The sequence below is a fragment of the Triturus cristatus genome, chromosome 7 (assembly GCF_964204655.1).
Source record: "Triturus cristatus chromosome 7, aTriCri1.1, whole genome shotgun sequence".
In the NCBI taxonomy this organism is placed as follows: Eukaryota; Metazoa; Chordata; class Amphibia; order Caudata; family Salamandridae; genus Triturus; species Triturus cristatus.
Window position 1 is genome coordinate 1849394919 of NC_140590.1, and position 20777 is coordinate 1849415695.

The following is a 20777-nucleotide window of genomic DNA, read 5'->3' on the forward strand; positions in this document are numbered from 1 at the left end:
GAAGCTCAGTTGAGGGATGGCTGAGAAGGTCAGTACTGGATCCATGGACCTCTGGGTGGGTGCAACAGAGTTGTGATAGACACTCCTCAGTGATTCGTGTCTGGTGACGAGGTGTTGTCCGGTGGACAGGGACTCTACACGGGTAAGTTGGCCAAGATCAGACTTGCATTGATCACTTGGTTAACTATAAACCCTCCAATGGCAACTGAATCATCCTCTAAATCCTGCACAGGTGTGATCTCTTCCATGCTTCCTCTCCTATGTATGAAACATTACAAGAGAAATTAAAACAAGCCAATCAAAAACACAAGAACAAGTGACATCTTAAATGTAGACTCTAGAAGATGTTTTATTTCTTATAATCAGAGCCTGGTTAGGACAATCTTCTGTTCCACAGAACTGGAGGCTGAGACCATCGAGGTGGGACCCAGGATTCAGTTCATTTCTGAAATTAGAAAGAACAAAAGAAAATGTTATCTATGCATACCTTATAATAACTGTGCTACATTTGAAGGGCAGTTTGTAAAATATGTCTATTGTCATGTTTGAAATGTATAAGAAAAAGGAGCTCATGAAACAAAGTAAAAACACAGGACAATCTGATTTACTGTGCAAATAATGATTGCCTTCAAAGAAAGAACTAAGCAATATGCGTTAATTTATCACTACGTTTTGTTTACATACATTGCATTTTCACCATCATGCAATCTCCACATTTCCTGTTAATTTCCCATATTTGATCAGTACACAAAGTCCCATTTGCTTCCCCCAGATGTTTGAGAGTTAAATGTATACGGCTCCATACAAATCTATTTAATATGTAGGTTGTCATACCAACAGCCATAAATGACATGCCCCACCAGGGACAGAGATTTCTAATGAAATTTTACCAAGTAACTGGTTTCACCACATGCTTTTTATACTGCTGATATCCCTTTGTCTTTGTGAACCAGGAAATCGTGCCGAAACCAGGGCACAGTCTTTAATTAATATTATCCGGATTAATGACCCATGTTTTTAGCTGATGGCCGAAACCTGATGTCTTTATGAGTTATACCTATGGATTAGCTAAATGTAAGAATAATTTTACAATAACACTTTATGTACTGTAATCAAATAAAAATATTAAGATTAATCTGAATATCACATTTCTAGCTGTTATGTAAGAGCTGAGCTCTCAACTCTGTCTGGTAATGAAGGGCCCCAGTATCCCTGAAGCAGGCAGTATTTACACAGGACAGCTTTGACCACTACGTTTATTTTTTTGAGTGATTGTATCCTAGAACTGTTCCTACTGTATCAACAAGGAATCTTAGACCTGTTCCACCTGGAGTAACGAGAAACCCTAGACCTGTTTGTCTTGGAGCGACAAGAAACCCTAGACGTGATCCTACTGGAGAAACAAGAAACCCTAGACCTGTTCCTACTGAAGCAACATGAGACTCAGGACCTGTTCTTACTGGTGTAACAAGAAACCCTAGTCCTTTTCTTACTAGAGCATCAAGAAACCGTATACCTGCTGCTACTGTACCGACAAGAAACCCTAGACCTGTTCGTATTGGAGTAACAAGAAACCATGGACCTGTTCCTATCAGACTAACAAGAGACCTTGGACCTGTTCCTACTGGAGCAAGAAGCAACCCTCGACCTGTTCTTACTGGAGCAACAAGAAACCCTGGACCTGTTCCTCCTGGAGCCCCAAGCAACCCTAGCTCTGTTCTTACTGAAGCAACAAAAAAACCCTAGACCTGTTCTTTCTGAAGCAACACGAAACCCTAGACCTGTTCTTAATGGAGCAACAAGAAACCCTAGAATTGTTCTTACTGGAGCAACAAGAAACCCTAAAACTGTTCTTACTAGAGCAACAAGAAACCCTAAAACTGTTCTTACTGGAGCAGTACTAAGACTGATTTGCAAATGGCTGGGTCTATTCCTAGGTTTCATGGTGGCCATAAACAATGGACCGGGATGTGGTCTGAGTAATTACCAGAGGCTGAGATTAATTCATGCATTCCATGTTTTACTTTTTTGCATACTTCCTTCTGATGCCCTAAGTGTGAGTAGTGTACCCATACATGGATCCCTTCTCACTGCACCACTGGAACCAAGTTGCACCTGACTGAGGAGATCCAAATAGGCCAAAATCAATCTTGGGCCACCCGTATCCTGGTTTAAATTGACCTGGCCTGGTAGTTTTGGCTGTTATAGTCTGTTTCCATTGCAGCAGAACCAAGGCTAAATTGCATATGGCTATATGCATATGACCAGGAACACCCAATGCACCATACCTCCCATCAGAATGATGATGATGAGGGACCCTGGATGCACTATCCCCCATTTGAGCGCAGTTTAGTAATTGTCCATTTCGTTTGCTCATACACACACCATATAGAGCATACATATGTGCCCAAAAACGCATTTGCATTTAGCTGATGGCTCACATGCACATCTGCATGCATACACACGTATACACAGACATTCAAACACACACATACACTCTAACTAAAGTGGCATGTTCCTAGTAGATTGTGCTTCTTACATGGATTATTCCTTTTCTTACCGTCTTTTAAAACTATGCTTTTGGTTGTTTGGCTCCTGGTGGCTTTCCTGAAGGAGGTGGTGGTGGACCAGCAGAGCCTTGTGGTGGAGGTGGGTGTGGCCCTGATCCTTCTGCCTTATTACCTCCTTCACCTGGATTTACTCCATGATTGCCATTATCCTGTGCCATGTCCCTAGGTGGCTTGTCATCTGCTGGAATGTCCCTCTGTGGCTTGCCATCACCGCCTTGGGGAGGCCCTGTGTGGAGAGAAGTAAAAATAATGAAGAAATCAGTCACTTCTTTGTCCAGGTTTTTCAGGTTTTCATTCAGCCTCCGTGAGCATTCAGTTATGAAAATAAATTAGCAGGGCTATCAGAAAAGGGAGACAGGAGCGTCTAGAGCTTGTGAGTAGCATATGTCTATATAAGTATGCATTGTTTTTTTTTGAAAAACTCTGTTTATTTAACTTAGAGAAACTTTGGTCATGTTATACACCCTTGCACCTTACAATTTCTTTTGCATCAGTTTTGATCACGTGTCATTACATACTTTCCGCCTTAGTGGGCAACGTTACAATATATGCATTGCAATTCTTTAAACTGTACAGTGGTCTTCTGGGGACGAGACGATCGGTGGTTCACATAACCCCCCCCCCCCCGGTATACATTCCATTTAGACCAGATTGCTAACCATTTTTTGGGACAGCCCCGTGCAACATATACCGTTTTCTCGCGAACCATACTAAGTATGCATTGTTCACAGGAGACCAGGGAAGGGGGAGGGTTGGGTGGCAGGAGATGGATTGATGAGGGACTAGAAGCAGTATCATCAGAGCCTGAGTTAGAGGTGGATGGGAGAGGATCATACAGATTCCTGTGGTTTCTGGAGAAGAGGCGGTTCCCTTTGTCAAACCACTCTCATATTGTACCTTTTCAACCTTTCGGTTTATTGGTGGTGCCTTCAGGCCTTATCTCATCTTTTTTTTTCTTCTTTTTTTAGGAGTTTTATATAGTGGGAACTTGACCCGCATTGTATATCAGAGTGCTTTATATAGAAAAGATTCTTCACTTGGTCAGAGTCTGGTGTTCTGTGTTTTCAAAGAAGGGAGAGGGGTACATACAGTTTCCTGAATAAGGAAATGATGTGATCATTTAAGCATACTACTGAAATATGTTAGCCATCACCATCTCTGCAAGATTGTTCGATGTTTTTTAACACATTATATGGCATATGTCAGTATGAGTGATACATTTTGATCTCTGGGAACTGGGACAACAGACATTCATATTTCTAGGTTAGAGATGGAAGAAAGAATCCACTGATTAACAGTGACATGTACTGCAGCCGACTGCCCCTGCTCTGTTTACCTGAGCACCCCCCCCTCAGATCTATGTCCGTTCATGGATTGAAAGTCGATGAATTGCCCAATGGGCTCTTTCTTGTGAGGTCATACCATAAGGGCCAGTGGAAATGAGAAATTCCCACAAGTGGAAATGTATCTACTATCACCCAAGACATACAAGTGGCTTGCAGATTATTCTATGTGGCATAGCTTTGGTACAGCAGCACTTTCCTTTGGTGGTGGGAATGCCCACCTCCTGCCTTACATTGATGTTAACAAAGAGAATCTATTGTTTTTTATATTACACTTACTACAGTCTAAGGAGTTCCATACTGCATACAGGCGATCCATTACCCAACTCAAGCGACAGAACTCAGCAGCAGGTGCTTGAATTACTAAATTATCTTACTGTCACAAAGGATACTTCATACAAACTATGTTAGTTTGAGCCATAGTGAATAAAAGCTGCAGATGCGGGTACGGTATCAAAATAGGCAAATTATGGTTAGGGCATGAGTTATAGTTACTTGAAATAACTCTCACTATAACAGCTGAATTTCTTTGGGTTTTGTGCATGTAAATTCTGAATCTAACTATAACATCTTGTAACCTTTGGTTTTTTAGTGAATTTCTAAGGATTTTTAAAATTCCATTTTTAATCTTTAATATCCCTGTAACCTTTGTTTTTTTCAGTGAATTTCTAGGGTGTTTTATCATTAAGTAAAATGCCCATCGCAATGCACGGTGTGGGGGAGGGAGTTGGACACAGGGCCTGGCATTGTGCTGCCCCCACCCAAGCTTGCTGCTCCTGCTCCCCTCCTCCTTGTCATCCATTGTCCACAAGCATGCCCAGCTCCATCATTACAGCCCTTTGTGGTTGTTGTTCTGCCACTGCCCGCCTGTCTGCCATTAACATTTCGCTTGCTGCCCCATCCACCTCCTCCCTCCTGTCTGTTGTCTGAGTCCATGCTCCAACCCACCCCCCGCTCGCCCTGCATGGTCTGATGTGCTGCCACTGCTCTCCATTTAGCTTGATGCCCCTGTCCACTCCTCCTGCCCTCCCTTGCCTAATTCTATGCCCCATCTTTGCCCTCCTGCTTAGCCTCTGTGCTTAGCATGCTGCCCCTACCCTCCTTCCCGTGTCTTCCAATGTCTGTGTGCCTGCCCCTGCTCCCTCTTCTTTGTTCACCATGTTCCGTGGACCTGCCACTGCCCTTCCTATCTACTCTGAGTGTTCTGTTGAGCTGCCACAGCCCCTCCCACCTGCCAAGCATGGTCAGATGACTGACACCTGTTCCTGCCACCTCTACCCTGCCTGTCCAGGTTCTATGCCCCTATCCCTTCCCTAGTGTTCTCCATGGTGAATTTTGCTGTCACTCCCTTCTGCCCTCCATGCTCTGTTGTGCTGTAACTTATCCTCCTACCTACCCCACATGGTCTGTTATGAAGCCCCTTCCCCTGCACTCTCTTACCTGTGTCCAGCCCCTAACCATCCCTTCTGTCCTCCATTGTCCTTTACGTATGCCCCTGCCCCTTCCCTCTTGCCCACTATGGCCATTGCACTGCCACTGACTCTCCCGTTTGCCATGCCTCTCCCACCTGCTCTGTATGGTCAGCTGCCACTGGCCCCTCCCACCTTCCCACCTTCCCTCTGTGGTCTGTGTGTATGCCATTAGAGTATCACTGTTGCCCTCCATGGTCTGTTCTGCTTCCAGTGCCCAACTTGTCTCCCCTCCATGGTCAACTTGCTGCTCCACCCCACCCCGCCCCCAAAACCCTGCACTCAATTTTTCATGTGCTGGCCCCTATACCCTCCTTCCTGCCTGATCTGGTACGTTGTCATGCCCCTGCCCCCTCCCTCCTGCTATTTAGGTCGGTTATGCTGCAACTGTTCCTCCTGTCTGTCTGGTATGGTCATCCTGCTGCCCTTGCTCTCTGTTGTCCATGTGCATGGCCCTGTCCCCTCCCTATTGCTTTCCATGGTCTGTTGTACTGCACTACTGTCCATTTGCCCTATGTGGTGTATTGTGCTGCTGCAACCCCTGACGCCTGCCCTGAAAGGTCAGTTTGGTGCCCCAACCCATGTCCCTTCTGCCCTCTGGTATCCAAGTCCATGTTCCTACCCCATTCCTCCTGCCCTCAGTGTTCCAATGTACCATACTTGCAAACATTTTGAACTTGGAAAGAGAGAGATTTTGAAGAAAAAACCTGGGGAATTGATTTTCCCTATTGACTTACATTGAAAAAGAGGATATTTTAGGCAGGAGACAGATAAAATAAATCCCTATTGGGCCTAATAACATCGGGAGTCTCCTGCCTGAATTGCATCTGTTGGAATGCATGGTTGTTCTGGCACTGCCTCTTACTTCTGCCCTCAATGGTCTGGTATCTTCCCACAGCCCCTCCTGCCTATCCTGCATGGTTGGTTTGTTGCCCTGCCTCCCCTTTCCTCTGCCCTGCATTGTCCATTGTGCTGCCACTGCCCCTTTTGCCTGCCCAGCATGGTAAACTTGTTTCCTGTGCACTCTCCTTGCTGACTTCAGTTATCTGAGTCCGTGCCCCTGACATCTGCCTCCCCACAGTATTCTAACAAACAACTAGATTGCTAACATTCTTGTTAGACCTGCCAGCCCTTTGGCTGTCCCCTCCTCATTTTTCTTCCTTTACCCTCTAATTTTTCTGTCCACTAGTTTTTATTTGGTGTTGACTTAGAGGCTCTGGGTGCCACATCATCACTAATTGATGGTGTGGCGCAAGGTGCTTCCCTAAAATGGATGGAGGGAGAGAGCTCCTGCACAAAATGGTGGCCTAAACTGTCACCTCAGAACCTGGGCCATAGGCTGGCATGAGGAGTTCCAGAACCTTCTGGGCCACTCTAGCCAGTCAGGGCCCAGGCTATATATAGAGGTGAGGTGCGACGGCCATTTTGTGTGAACTGAGGTAGTCAGGAGGAAGGCACCTGAGTGGGGAGGTAGGAGCACAGGAGGGGGGGAACTGACTGTTCTTAGGGCCTGCTTTTTCTCCCCCCTCGGTTGACACTACCCCCACCTCGTGACCTAGCCCTGCCTTCATCCTCTGACCCTGGGATCACGCCAACTTTTTGTGCTCCCCGCCTAGTCAGGACCCCTGAAGAGAACTGGGGAAGAGAGTTACCATCTCCGACCTTATCCACCATTTTCCTGACTGTGCCTGGGTCCCCCCTATCTTGTTCCGCCACTGGCGTGTGGCCTGCCGCATTCCAACCAACCTGCCCTGAGCCTGGGCGTGGCTGTGAGGAAAAAGGAGGCGCTAGGCGCCGAGCACTTCGCCACCCCTGAACTGCAGGCCACCCCTTAATTAGTGCCATCCCCGTCGGGGCTGTCCCAAAGAATAGCTCACTGCTGCGGCCCAGGGCCGGAAAGATCGCCCCATAATCATCGGGGCCCATGGAGAAGCCCGGGGCCCCATCGCTGCTGTCAGAAGGCAGAATAGCCCACTGGAATCCTGCAAAGGCCTCACCAGGCCGCGCAAGGCCGAGAAGCAGATTCCCCCCATCACGTGACGGGGCAGACTGCGAGACGCCGCCCCCGCCGCCGTGTGATTTGCCGACTGGGCCGCGCCCCCGCAGGTCGCACCGCATTGGCGACTGCGGGCGCGGGCCCTGGAAGTCTGAGGGAAACTCCGGAGCCGTCTGGAGTCCTGCAGAGCCCCCACCACCTCTCCGGACCGCGCCGAGTGGAGCGCTGACTGAGAGGAGGCCCGTGAGGGGCGAAAACCAGCGCAAGAAGGCAGAGGAGAAAGGTAACCCCTGGGGAGGCGGGCGGAAGGCCGTAGAGAGGCCCAGAGTTCGCCCCTCCCCTGGGGAGGCCCAGTGAACCACGACATTTCCCCCTGACCCGGGACCCTCCTCACCAGCATCTCCTGCCTCTGTAGGGCTCCAGGACAAGGGAGTTTGGGGCCCGAGGACCTCGCCCCAGGCAGAGAGTCCCGTTAAGGCCTTATGTACTTGCCGGGGATAGCGCTAATGAGGTACTGAGTACGCCGCTAAGCGGAAGGGCCACTTTTGAGGCGCAAATGTTCTGCCGGGTGCGGTGATATGTCACAGGCCATGTCTTCAAGTGCTATGAAATTGCCATGGGCAGCGTTATGTTAATGACTCTATTTAAGGCGCTATGAAATTACCAAGTGTAATGCTATGTTAATGACTCTATTTAAGGCACTATGAAATTACCAAGTGTAGTGCTATGTTAATGACTCTATTTAAGGCACTATGAAATTACTATGTGCAGCGCTATGTTAATGACTCTATTTAAGGCGCTATGAAATTGCTATGTGCAGCGCTATGTTAATGACTCTATTTGAGGCGCTATGAAATTGCTGTGTGCAGCACTATGTTTAATGACTTTATTTAAAGCGTTATTAAATTGGCTGTGCTGTGTTTGACCACCAGGTGGCGCGCTTGATTTTACACCAGGGCTAAGGTACTTAAGTACTGCCAATTTAACCACAATGAAATGTTTTGACCCTAATGTGGTGCAGATAAAAACTGATGGGTTTCATTTGAAAGAAAAGAGAAACCTGATAAAAGGAAAGATAAAGCTTTTCTAACTTTTATAATTCCTTGGTGTAGTGTCGTTTTTAGTGGTGATACGCTGGAGTGCTGAGGTGAGTGTGATGCAAGCACGACATGTTACTCTGGAACGAGGCCTTTCCACCTGAGCCAAGCTACCCTAGGTCTTTAGGTCCAACAATTCTATATTTATTATAAAAGTTTGGTACGCCCAATGTCACCTTGATGTAATCAAAACTGTGATACCTAAAGAACTTCCTTTAGAATTTATAAAATTGAGAGGATCTTTTTCCCACAGAGATCACGGTTAGTGCTCTGAAATACTAAAATGAGGACACATTTTCTGAGTTCTCAAATAGCGACAAAGCACTTTTAAATTATTTGCTATCTTGATGTTTTTTTATTCAGTTGATCACTTGATTATATGTTGCACTTAGGGGAGAGAAGGTGGCGTTACGGCCAAAGCTGCAGACTTTGCAACTGGGAACCCAAGTTTGAGCGTCAGTTAGTTCGACATCCTATGATTCTGGGCAAATCACTTAATCTCCCCATGTCTCATTCCCAAAAGGAATGTAATGTAACTGATGCTCATGTGACGAACTCCAATACCTTTGGGTCAAGTTTGCGCTATATAAAACTGCAAAAAAAAAACAAAAACCAATTAAGTGTTTTGCACACTTTTGACATTGGGGTATACGTGGGCCACATTTGGGTGATGTCTGTGCTACATTTAGGCTCTTTTCTCTCTGGTGGCCATCTTGGGAAACATATTTGTTATGAAGCTCCCTAATCTCCTCATTTACTGCAGTGTCTTCAGTAGAAAATGCTTCCAGTTTTCTACTTCAATTCTATCAAGATGGCGGTCAGATGTGCCACACCTTTGTCATAAATTCAGAATGTTATCCCTCTAGTTGCTCATAAGAACACTGTAGTAAACTTCTCATCACAAGGGAGTTAACTGGCAGTCTGCTGCTTGTGTTGAAAGCACATGTTTCAGTCTATATGTCAGAATGTTTTAATGAAATAGAAGAGGAAGACATTATTAAAACTTGTCCTATTTTTTCTTTCTATGGCAAAATGTAACCCCTCATTTTGTTCCTTTAAATTAAATATTTTAAGTTTTACCAGTTTGATTCAATCAAGATGGATTCAAGTGGGCCATCTTAGTCATAAGTCACACTGTCAGCACGCTAGTCGTTCTTTAGAACGCTCTGGCAGGCTGCAGTAGAACACAAGGGAATCAACGTGCGGCTGCTCCTGTTGGAAGTACATGATTTACAGAGAATGTCAGACTTCATTTGCATACAGATGAGAAAGATAGTATGAATTTACAGAAAATATGATCTTGTTTTAGCTTCTGGAGCACCTTCCATAACCTCTATGGGCAAATCATGAGAACACAGTTTTCTCTCTTCATCCCAGCAGAAAGCTTTTTCACAGGGTAAAATCACCTTAGAATACACCACAATTCTTGAAATTAGTATGGTGCCATCAACAAATGATTTCTCCTTTTTGTGACCCTCAAAACCTGCCATTCACTACAATGCATTTCGATGGGGTGTCATCATGTATATTGATCCCAAGGCGGCTGCCAGCACTGCCTGGTTGAAGTGCTGACAGGCAATCAGATCTCAACATGAGATCTGTGCTTTGGCTCCTCCCAGATATAATTATTTGCTTTCCCTTAAATTTCTCAACAACTACTGAACAGATGTACATCAAATAACAAAGCGTGATCTGGGAACTGAAATCTGCCTTCCTGCCAAATTTGGTGTAATTCCGTCCAGCAGTTCGGGCTTTAGTCACATTCAAAGCACCTATGGGAATCAACAAGGGGAATCGATTTGTTTTACTCCCTTTTTTCTCTGCCCCCGCTTGACAGATCATCCTGAAACTTTCCATACACAACAAGACTCACTGTGTCACTTTTTTTGGAACAGTACGTGAGCATTCGTCATATGACGGCAAAGATATAGGCAAAAAAAGCTTTTGTCTATAGAAACATGGTCTTAACTATAACTACCTACTGGTGACCACCTATCTATCTATCTATCTATCTATCTATCTATCTATCTATCTATCTATCTATCTATCTATCTATCTATCTATCTATCTATCTATGTCATGAGTGATGTAATATGTATTATGTGAGGTCATAAGCAGTGCATTGCGTTGCTTAAGTTATAGTTAGCTCAGGTAACTATAACTGCTGAATTTCTTTGTGTTTTCACAAGTAAAATATGAGACTAACTATAACATCCCTGTAACCTTTGTTATTTTCAGTGAATTTCTATTGTTTTTGTATTCTATTTCATAATTATAACGTCCCTGTAACCTTTGTTTTTTTCAGTGAATTTCTAAGATCTTTTAAATTCTATTTCCTAACCTTTGTTTTTTTAGGGAATGTATAAGGTTTATGGAATTTTTATTTCCTTTTTTTATATATTTTTTTTTATTCATATATCCATGAACAAGCATTGAATAAAAGAGATTGACAAAAAATACATTCCCGACCTTAAGCATTTCCAGCAGCAGAAAAAAAAACTAGTCAAAACCATTTTTTGATAAATTCCCACATTTGCAATCTTTTTTTACCCGGTCGTTTAAGCCTATACAATGCAGTTTCTAGGTGGTATATAGCCAATATCCTAGTTCTCCATTTGCCAAAAGCAGGGGGAGCCGAATCGACCCATTTGGAAGTAATGCAAAGTCTCACAACAGACATACAAATAAATAAAAATCGATACACTGGCGCACGTGCCCCAACATTACCATCGGGGGTTACTACCCCAAACAGTACAGCTTCTGGAGTCAATTTACATGTTATACCTAACGAAGCATTAAGAAAGTGTTGGACCTCCAATTAAAAGTCCGACAACTTGGGGCAAGCGAAAAACATGTGAACAGAATCTGCGGCATAAAGCTTGCATCTAGGACACTTGTCCCCCCTTCCCGTCCTCCATTTAGCAATTTTTGAAGGAGTGTAATACAAATTAAAAATGGACATATAAAACTGACTCCTCAAATTTCCCGCAAGTAGAACTGAATTAGCCATTTCCAGCATTGACTGCATATCAATCGTAACATCAACAAGTTTCCTTTTCCAGTTTTCCTGGTGAGTCTCTAGATCATCCGGTTGAGCTGATGTTAGACATCTATAGATCTGTCCTATTTTACACTTAGCTGTAATCAGAATAAGAAAATTATTTCGCCCTTCCTGAAAAAGGCCTTTAGCCCGGGCATTATCCAAATAACTATGTATCTGAAGATATTTAAATAAATCGCCCCTCCCCAAATTAAATTTATTCTGTAGCTCTACGAAAGACAATCGCTGTCCAGAATCGTATAGATGCCCAATATCCCAAATCCCCGATTGCTCCCACTGCCGGGACACCGCATCTTCAAAAATGCTGGAGAGAACCCCTATAGATTTAAAAGGGGTCAAACATGAAATTTGGGGAATTTTATACATAGTGCATATCTTTTTCCAAATCAAAAAGGCGGCCTCCAGGACCTTGAATCTAGTCCTTTTATAATAACTTGGCTCTAGAAACCTTACTAAGAGATGCCGAGCATTATCACCTAAAATCATCCTATAAATTGACGGTGTAAAGGCAGGGTCATACATACATACCCCCGATATTAGGACCCCCAAATGCTGCAACAGAGAGGCCCAGTAATAGAATCTAAAATTGGGCAAATCCCATCCGCCACGTACTCTGGGTAAATTAAGCCACTTAATTGCCCTCCTAGTTCTCTTATATCCCCACATAAAGCGTGAACACATTCTATCAGTCTTCTTGAATAATTCATTCGTGAATACCAGGGGTATGGCACGAAATAAATAGAGGAATTTTGGAAGAATTACCATTTTCAGTACATTGGACCGCCCATATAGTGATAAATGTAATCTATTAAGTTTTTGTAAGAGCATATTCGAGGAGCCCACAATCGGGTCTATATTAATCTCGGGTATTTTCCGTACATCTGCAGAGATGCGAATGCCCAAATAGACTGCCTCAGACACAATCTCCACCTGTTGCGGGATACCCACCTCTGAATGAAGAACCTGAGTCTTGCTCAGATTTAGTTTATAGCCTGAGACAGCACCAAATGCCTTAGTATTAACTACAATTCTAGTCAAAGCAGTTTTAATATCAGACGATATTACTGCCAAGTCGTCCGCAAATGCCAGAACCCTAGGGGCCACTATCGGGGAGGCCACCGGAAATATCAGAGAATCTGTCTCTAATTTGGAGATTAGAGGTTCCAAATACAATGCAAATAAAAGAGGTGAGCAGGGGCAGCCCTGACGGGTCCCCCTGCCAACCACAAATTCATCGGACTCGCCACCTAAAATCCTAATAGTAGCCAGGGCATTCCTATTTATAGCCTGGATCGCTTCGATAAATATAATCGGAAGGCCCTTCCAGATTAATACTGCCCATAAGAAGTCCCATGACACCCTATCAAACGCCTTTTCGGCATCTAAAAGGGCCAATCTCATCTGGGATCTTGTTATTTGAGCCCAATCAAATAATGCTATGACCCGCCTAACGTGGTCCGTTGTGCTTCGCCCACCAATAAAACCATGCTGTCTCACGGAAACTAAAGGGGCAATGACTTTCCCCAACCGGATAGCAAGAATTTTAGAAAAAACCTTGCTATCAGAATTTATTAAAGAGATAGGGCGATAAGATGAAAGCTCAAGGGGGTCCTTTCCTTTTTTTTTAAATACTACAATCGTGGTCCTTGCCCACGAGTTTGGGGGTGCACCTTCAAAAGCCCCCTGCATTATAGCAAGCAATTCCTTTTTGAGCACGTGGTGAAAAATAATATAAAATTCGAGGGGGATTCGATCTCGGCCCATAGCCTTTCCGCGGGAAAGAGACAGGAGTGCCAACTCAACTTCTTCCCAGATAATTGGAGCACCAAGATAATCTTTTTTACATTGTGACAATACCGACCTTTCTATCCCTTCCAAGTATCCTTCAGCAGATATAGTCTCTTCATTGCTATAAAGTCCCTGATAGAATTCCCTAAATGCCAGTCTTATATTTGTGGGAGATTTCTGGAGTTTCCCACGCAGATCTTTAATTTCCCCAATCTTATTCTGGGACTCCCTCTGATGTAATCTATTAGCTAACACCTTTCCGGTTTGCTCCCCAAATTCGTAGCACTCTCTCTTATGTATCTCAAATTTTAAAGCTACATCTTCCGCAAAATGTTGGTATATTGATGGTCGTTTAATAGCCAGTCTTCCCTGACAATCCACTAGATCTAGTTCATGTTTAATTTTAAATGTCATTTCTTTCTCTACCTCGGCTAGAATGGCTATATTACGATCCAGTTCATCTTTAGCTTTTTTCCTTTTATATGCAGCAAAGCTTAATGTTTCCCCACGAATCCCAGCTTTGAATACAACCCAAACCATAGGGAGAGTGGCAGATCCCTTATTGGCTACAAAAAACATTTTAATCCATTCTTCAAGATGAATGCAATATTCTTGATCCAAAAGAAGTTTCCTATCAAAGGACCAATTATTAACAAAAACCGAAGAGTAACTACCGGACATTTCCAGAATGAGCGGATTATGGTCCGATACAATTCTAGGTAACATTTTCACATGAGCTTCAGCCAATAATGAATAGGAAACCATAAAATAATCCAGCCGTACCAACTTACTATGGGGTGACGAAAAGAACGTGTACCCGGGTTGATGAGGTCTTAATCTAGCCCAGGCATCACAGAGTCCCTGATCCTGTATCAGTCCCTGCAAGGCCTTAAAAACCCTAGGTTTTCGCCCCCTGTATGGCTGGCCCATACCCTCATTAAGCTCATTCCCCAAATGTATGTTAAAATCTCCACATACTACTAGGGGTTGTGGCCAAAGCGACAGTTCGTTATTAATTGAATCCATCAGTTCAGGGTCATCAAAATTGGAACCATAGAGACTACAAATTGTGAGGCCCTCCCCTTTAATCCTCACCTCCACAATCACCCACCGCCCCCAGGCATCCTCCTTTTTTCTTCTACATTCTAATAGCCCTTTCCTTGACAATATGGCCACCCCCCTAGTATTGGTTGTTTGCCTAGAGCAGCACAATAATTCCATCCCCAATATACCCAACCAATCCTTGTGGGCCCATGAAATATGGGTCTCCTGCAAACAAACTAGGTCCCAGCCTTGTGACTTAATAAGCCCAGCTAGCACCTTTCGTTTTTTTAGATTGTTGAGCCCCGAAATATTAAGAGTACATACAACTAATTTCCTCATTAGCTAAAGCAATTACCCTAAAACCCGAGCAATTAAACTTAAGATGACCCCAATAATATTCGATACCACCTAGGCGAAGGGGGCACAAATATTCTTGCAAAATCCTGCAAGGCTTAAAGTAATTTTCAAAGGGCATACACAGTTTTTCTTTTCTGAGGTTAAGGCCAATGAATACTTACAGTCTTTGGGTACATAATAAGTAACAGGTGGTGTCTCAGTCTTAGGCCTCCTCGACCTTATACGGGCTTATTGGGCTTCTTCTAGCCTGGTTCGATTGTGTGCTTACATCTCTGTTGGGGGCTTTTCCCCTTATTCGTGGCTTTCACTGTGACGGCGAGGGGGGGGGGGTCTTGTGGGAGATCGACTTTCCCTCAAAGGGGGCGATAGCCCCCAAGCTCCTTGGGTTGGGTAAAGGGGGCGGTAAAGGGGGGGAGGAGGGTGTGTTCTGGGGTGGGGTTTGGTGGTGGTGTGGGTGATGGTAAAGGGGGGGTGAGGGGTAAAAAGGGGAAAAAAATATCCATGAAAAGTGTACTCTTGAGTTTTTCATTGTTTAACGGCTCTATTATCCAGCAACTTGGGTTACAGCTATCCTGTTTTTTCCATTACTGTGTTTTTTGTGGCCCTTAGATTGTGTTCGTGAAGGTTATTCATTCATTTTTATTTCCTAACTTTAACATGTAACATTTCAGAGTGTGTGTGAGTTGCTGTATAGGTAGGTGAGTCAGTGTGTGGGTGGCTACATGGGTCTCTGCCTGGGTATGTGAGTGGGTTTATGGGTGTGTGTCATGCTGTATAGGTCTCTGGCTGGGTGTGTGAGAGACTGTATCTGTGTGTACATGGGTGTGTAAGTGGGTGTAGGAGTGCCTGTGTGGATCAGTGAGTGTGTGAGTGTCTGAATGGGAAGGGATCTGAATTTAGACTATGTCTCTACCAGATAAGGCGGTACCAAATTTACGTTACTTGTCCATCTAATAGAGACATCTAACTGCAGATTCCTAACCCTGATAGTTTTTCCTAGGTGCCAGACTAGTTCTGGAAAGAAATGTAGTCCATTAAGCAGATTAATATGAGAAATTAATTTGAGCAATGAGAAACTCTAAGAAGATGTTGAACCTGATGGAAGACATATGATCTTTGCTGAAAGCTCATTAACAATTTTTGCTAATTTATGGGCTGTAAAAAGTACAATCTCTATACAGGAGCAATATTAATCATCAGTTAACTTTGATTTGTTTGCATTGCTTGAACATTGCTGGACAATTCAGTTGGTGTACAGCAAGTGCTTTTAATCCCAAAAGATATTAATATGCGCACCTTGCTCCTCAGCGGCAGCGCATGGGGACCAGAAGTAAGGAAAAAATGTCTGTAACAAAATCAATAACACACTGAGCTAGCCATGATATGCTGGTAATTAATGCTGCAGCAGGAATGTTTGTAAAACAGTAGTTTGCACCAGGCATATTTGTAATTCAGTCCTGCTGTGACTGTGGTGTTGTTGTGGCCGCTCTCCCCAGGCCAATTTCAGCCCTGAGGACCCCATCCCCCGTGGCCTGGCCTTGTAACGCTGGATGCCCTGGAGCCCACCTAGGGCACCCAGTTACCAGCATTGGGGACCGTGGGGAGCCTGATTGCCCCTGCAATCCCTATTGGCTCCCCACCTCCTGTGGGAGCCAGCATTGCTACCGCAAGCAGGAAGCTGCTTTAAATAGTAGCTCCCTGCTTGCGGAAGCAATGCTTTCATCTGTTTCCCTGCACGCATATTTGCATGCAGGGAAACAGTTGAAAAGTCTGCTTTCTGAAAGGGAGAGCTGTTTGACTTATGTTTGCTTTCAGCTGTCAGCTCCGACCAGCCAAAAGCAAACAGCTACCTCCCAAAGGTGGACACCTTGGGAATTAGCAGGCAGCAGTCCTGGGGGTGGCAGTCCCCAGGCCCCCCTACAATGTGTATTTTAACCCCGGGGAGGTGGCGGTCCCCGGGGCTAGGGGTCTGCAATAGACCCCATACATTAATTTATTTGAGCCTCAGGGAGGTGGAGGTCCTAGGGGCTGCAGACCAAAACCTATCTTTCTACCACATTTGGTGTAATTCTGTTCAGCAGTTTGGTCTGCAGGTGTGGCTAAAGAGTCTATGGGAATTAACATGGGTAAACGTGTTTTGTGACCCCCCCTTTTTCTCAGCTCCCGCTTGACGGACCACCCTGAATATTTCCAGCCAGTAGCCGAAGTAAGTAGCGTAATAGTTTTGAAAATTTAGCGAAGATTTGCCAAAAGGGGCTAAAGATTGAGGCAACTGAAAATCACCTTTGTAATAGAAATTAGGTCCTAACTATAACTACCTACTGGCAGCTCCCAATAGGTAATAGACATATCCATATATATATTTGACTCAGTAATCCTGCCTAATTCCTCTGCCAATTCCCACAACAGCTCAGAAATTCTATTGCATTATTCTCAAACACCCTGCAACAGTACAGCTTTGCAAATATACCCCCCAACATCTCCACAGCAGTTTAACAGTTCTCCCTCGTTCACAGCTGTCAACACAGACAGATGAATTTTCTCAGGTTCCCTATTTTTGCCATGTTACCAGTACACAAATATTGAAAAGCATGAGAACTGCTCCACACACAGGTTAAATCTATGACAGAAGCCTCTTTCAATCCACGCAGAAGAGACCGATAGGAGAGCTGTGTTAAAATACCATTCAGAGAAGAGGGTGTGAATAATTGTCGAGCCTTCTGGTAGCAAGACTCAACTCTTTGGAAATCCTTAATCCCATCATCAAGGCTCGATTGAAACAGAATATGCTGAAAAAAACATCTTTTCTTGCACAGTCTCTAGCCAGCAAAACTAACTGTAGACTTTATAGCCTGCATCCGGCTTCTGTGGTCTGATGTCTAGGACCAATGATCGGCTGTTAGTCAATGACGAAGGCTTTTCAATCTACTCACCGCCAGAAGACATTAACTATGATTCGACTACTCACCGTCAGAAGACATTAACTATGATTTGATTACCTACCGCCAGAAGACATTACTTATGATGCAACTACTCGGCTCCAGAAGACATTACCTATGGTATGACTACTCACCACTAGAAGGTATTACCTGGGATACAACTACTCACCGCCAGAAGACATTGCCTGTGGACATCAGCGTCCATTTTAAGTAGGGACTTGGATCTACTGTCTCGATCACCATCAGATAATTAATTTCTGGACTTGCTTAAAATGTTATTGCACCTTCCATGGTGCTCCAGGCATCATTATCCATAGGGCTCCTGGTTTTATGGTGTTTATTTTTTAACATTTCCATCCGTATTTACCCATATTTATTTTTTGACCATCTTATTTGTTTTTATATTTATTTTGTGTTTTCTGAATAAATTAAGTTAGATTTTGTATATTTCCACAATAATTTAACAGAGAAATATGCACTCCTACTTTGCTGCCTGTCAAGTTTTAACACATTAAATAGCAAAATATAATAAAACAACACACCTATATGAAAGTATCAGCATTATACAACACATATATGTTTAGACAGCCTTGATTTAGGGGAATCTCAACCAGTTTTTTAACTCCCCTCGCTGTCAGTCTGCCCAGCCGTTGGCTTGGAATTCATGCATGGAGAGTCACTCAAATTAAGGTCAATGTTCTGTATTTTTCTGCTTTTAAAATTAAATCGAAAAGGAAACATTGTTTTCTTTCTGTATTTATCTGTAAAATCAGTAAAAATGGAAAACTGGGCGCCTTAATTATCCAGTTTAAAGACTCTTGTAAGACCCATACATGCATGATTGAGCCTCATGTCGAGTCAGTGGTGCTGGTCACTGTTCAGCTTGAATTACAGCAGAACCCACTATCAGCCCTTTATCAAGTAAAGTCAGAATGCCCGAATCCAGAGTTACTACCCTTGAATGTTTAACTTTTTTATTGGACAGTGGTTTGGAGAGCTCTGTTGTTTGGAGTGGATTTTGATGCATTGCAAGTAAATGTACCTTTCTTATAATTGTGCACATTTATGGGCAGAGTCCTGTGACTCCTCCTAAACATTCTTTTAGAGTTTTTGCTATTCAGAATCGGGTGTAATAATATGTATTGAAGGGCACAGGTTTCCAGTTGTACTTTCACATCTGTTAAGTGACATTCTTAAGGCTGGCTTGCCTGCGTGGAACTGTACGTAGTGCGCAATAGCGTACAATTACGCAGAGTGGGAGGGGCTGACGATTGTGCACAAGCACATTTTGTTCTCTACAGGAAACGGGTAGGGAAAGCCCTTCGCCTCCATCCTAACCAGATCTGGGGTGAGCTGCCCCTTCACATCCTGGAATGGGAGTTACTCTCACCCATTGCCAACCATCTGCAGGTTGGAAAGGGGTCACATTTTGATTTGTGAAACCTTACAAGTAAATCACTCCGTGTGTTCAGCACATCCCTCCCCTTGTGTGGGATTTACTACTGCAGACTCCTCTACACTCACGCTCAATGTACACCTGCAAGGAATCCTCTTGGGGGTTCCTGACAGCCTTAAATGTGGCCAGGATGAGTTTTATGGACCGGGTTCGTGACCTTTTCCCATCTCTTTACGCGGGTGCCTGGTGCTTTAATGCTCCTCCCTTTTTGTCCAGGTCCATGGCTTCCTTCAGTCTTGTGTCTCAGAGTTACTTGTCTCCTTTCCTCTCCAAGCTCCACCACCTGCCCTTCATGTACTTCTCACTAACTGTTAATTCCCCCCCACCCCCCGAGGACCCCTGACTCCATCTCCGCCTCCCTGTCCAGTCTTAACTCAAGAAGGAAGCTCTACCTGATCTGGGACAGAGAAGTGAAGCAAAGTCCCCAACTTGCAGAGGAAAGTCTCTCTTCTACCACACTATACCCATTGTCAAGACAATTCCACTGGTGGCTTCTGATTGCAACACTCCTTCCAGATATCTGAGAGTTCCCCATCACCATCGGGCTCTAAATGAGCCCATATATTTCTATATATAATATTTCTGGAGGGAATGACCCGGCCACTCACCAGGAGCTCCAGGAGGAGGTGAAGGCGGGGCGGCCAACGCCAGGGACAGCAAGGCGGCGAGGAGCAGAAGGACCCTCATGGTATGTAGCGTCTGTCTCTCAAGAAGGTTTCAAAAGTGAGGAGCTAGCGATGGATACAATCCATAATCCTTTGCCGCAATATATACGCAACCAAGGAGCGGCCTCAGTCGCGACACAGGAGCCGTCATGGAAACATTGAGATTCGGAAGCCTATATTTATCAGATTTTCATGTTTCCAAGAAGCTCAAATTCAAAAGCTTCTGCGTCACCGAAGAGATCAGTTCCATGAAAGCCAAACACTGAAAATGAACCAAACCTCCAATACACAGTGTAATTATTAGTCCAATTGTTCATGAATTCTCCACCTCTGGGCTTGTAGGAAGTCTTTGTTGACACAATAGCCAGGAGCTATGAGGCCACTGAATGTACAGATCTATGGCCAGTTCCACAAAGACCCTTGCAAATTAAGGAGGCAACAAGATGTTTCCGCTCCAGGAACAGACAGGAATAGCCCTTGTCTTCATATCATCTGATACAAAGAGGTGGAGTCACCTTACAACAGGGAGGGGCAGCTCTCCATTCCTGGCCATAGGCCTATGAGTGAAGAGCACAGTGTTGTGATACGTTGTTGCAGTAAAAGGACAGTGAAATTCTCTGGGGATCTCATGTGCGGGTGTGTGCTCCAGAGAAGCGCAATTGCAGCACCGCCACTGATCACCAGAAGCCTTAAATAATCTAGAAAAAAGTAGCAAATCACCACATCATTTCATCCCTCCTGCATTTTAGCAGATTTGCACAATGCCCGGGAGTACTCTAGGAAATCTTTGCAAATTATAGGTTTGCTTGTCGACTCCTTAACCCCAATACTTACTCCTGCAGAAGTGTATTTGCGATTCAATTTATGAACAAAACATGGCGGTGCTAATGGAACCTTTCTGCGTCTTTTGTGAATATATTACAACTCTTTTAGGAATACATTTATAAGGATAAACCATTGGGCATTAATGTGAATATCCACAAGTTTGCAAC

At 44.2% G+C, this 20777-nt stretch overlaps 1 long non-coding RNA gene across 1 annotated transcript; it reads right to left on the reverse strand.

Moving 5' to 3' along the window:
• Nucleotides 1–311: 311 nt before the first annotated feature.
• Nucleotides 312–19913, reverse strand: LOC146813433 (uncharacterized). The gene is made up of 3 exons (XR_014966034.1): nt 19729–19913; nt 2561–2796; nt 312–445 (listed from the first exon to the last, which is right to left on the reverse strand). It is a non-coding gene; the product is annotated as an uncharacterized LOC146813433 (long non-coding RNA).
• Between the last annotated feature and the right edge of the window lie 864 nt (nt 19914–20777).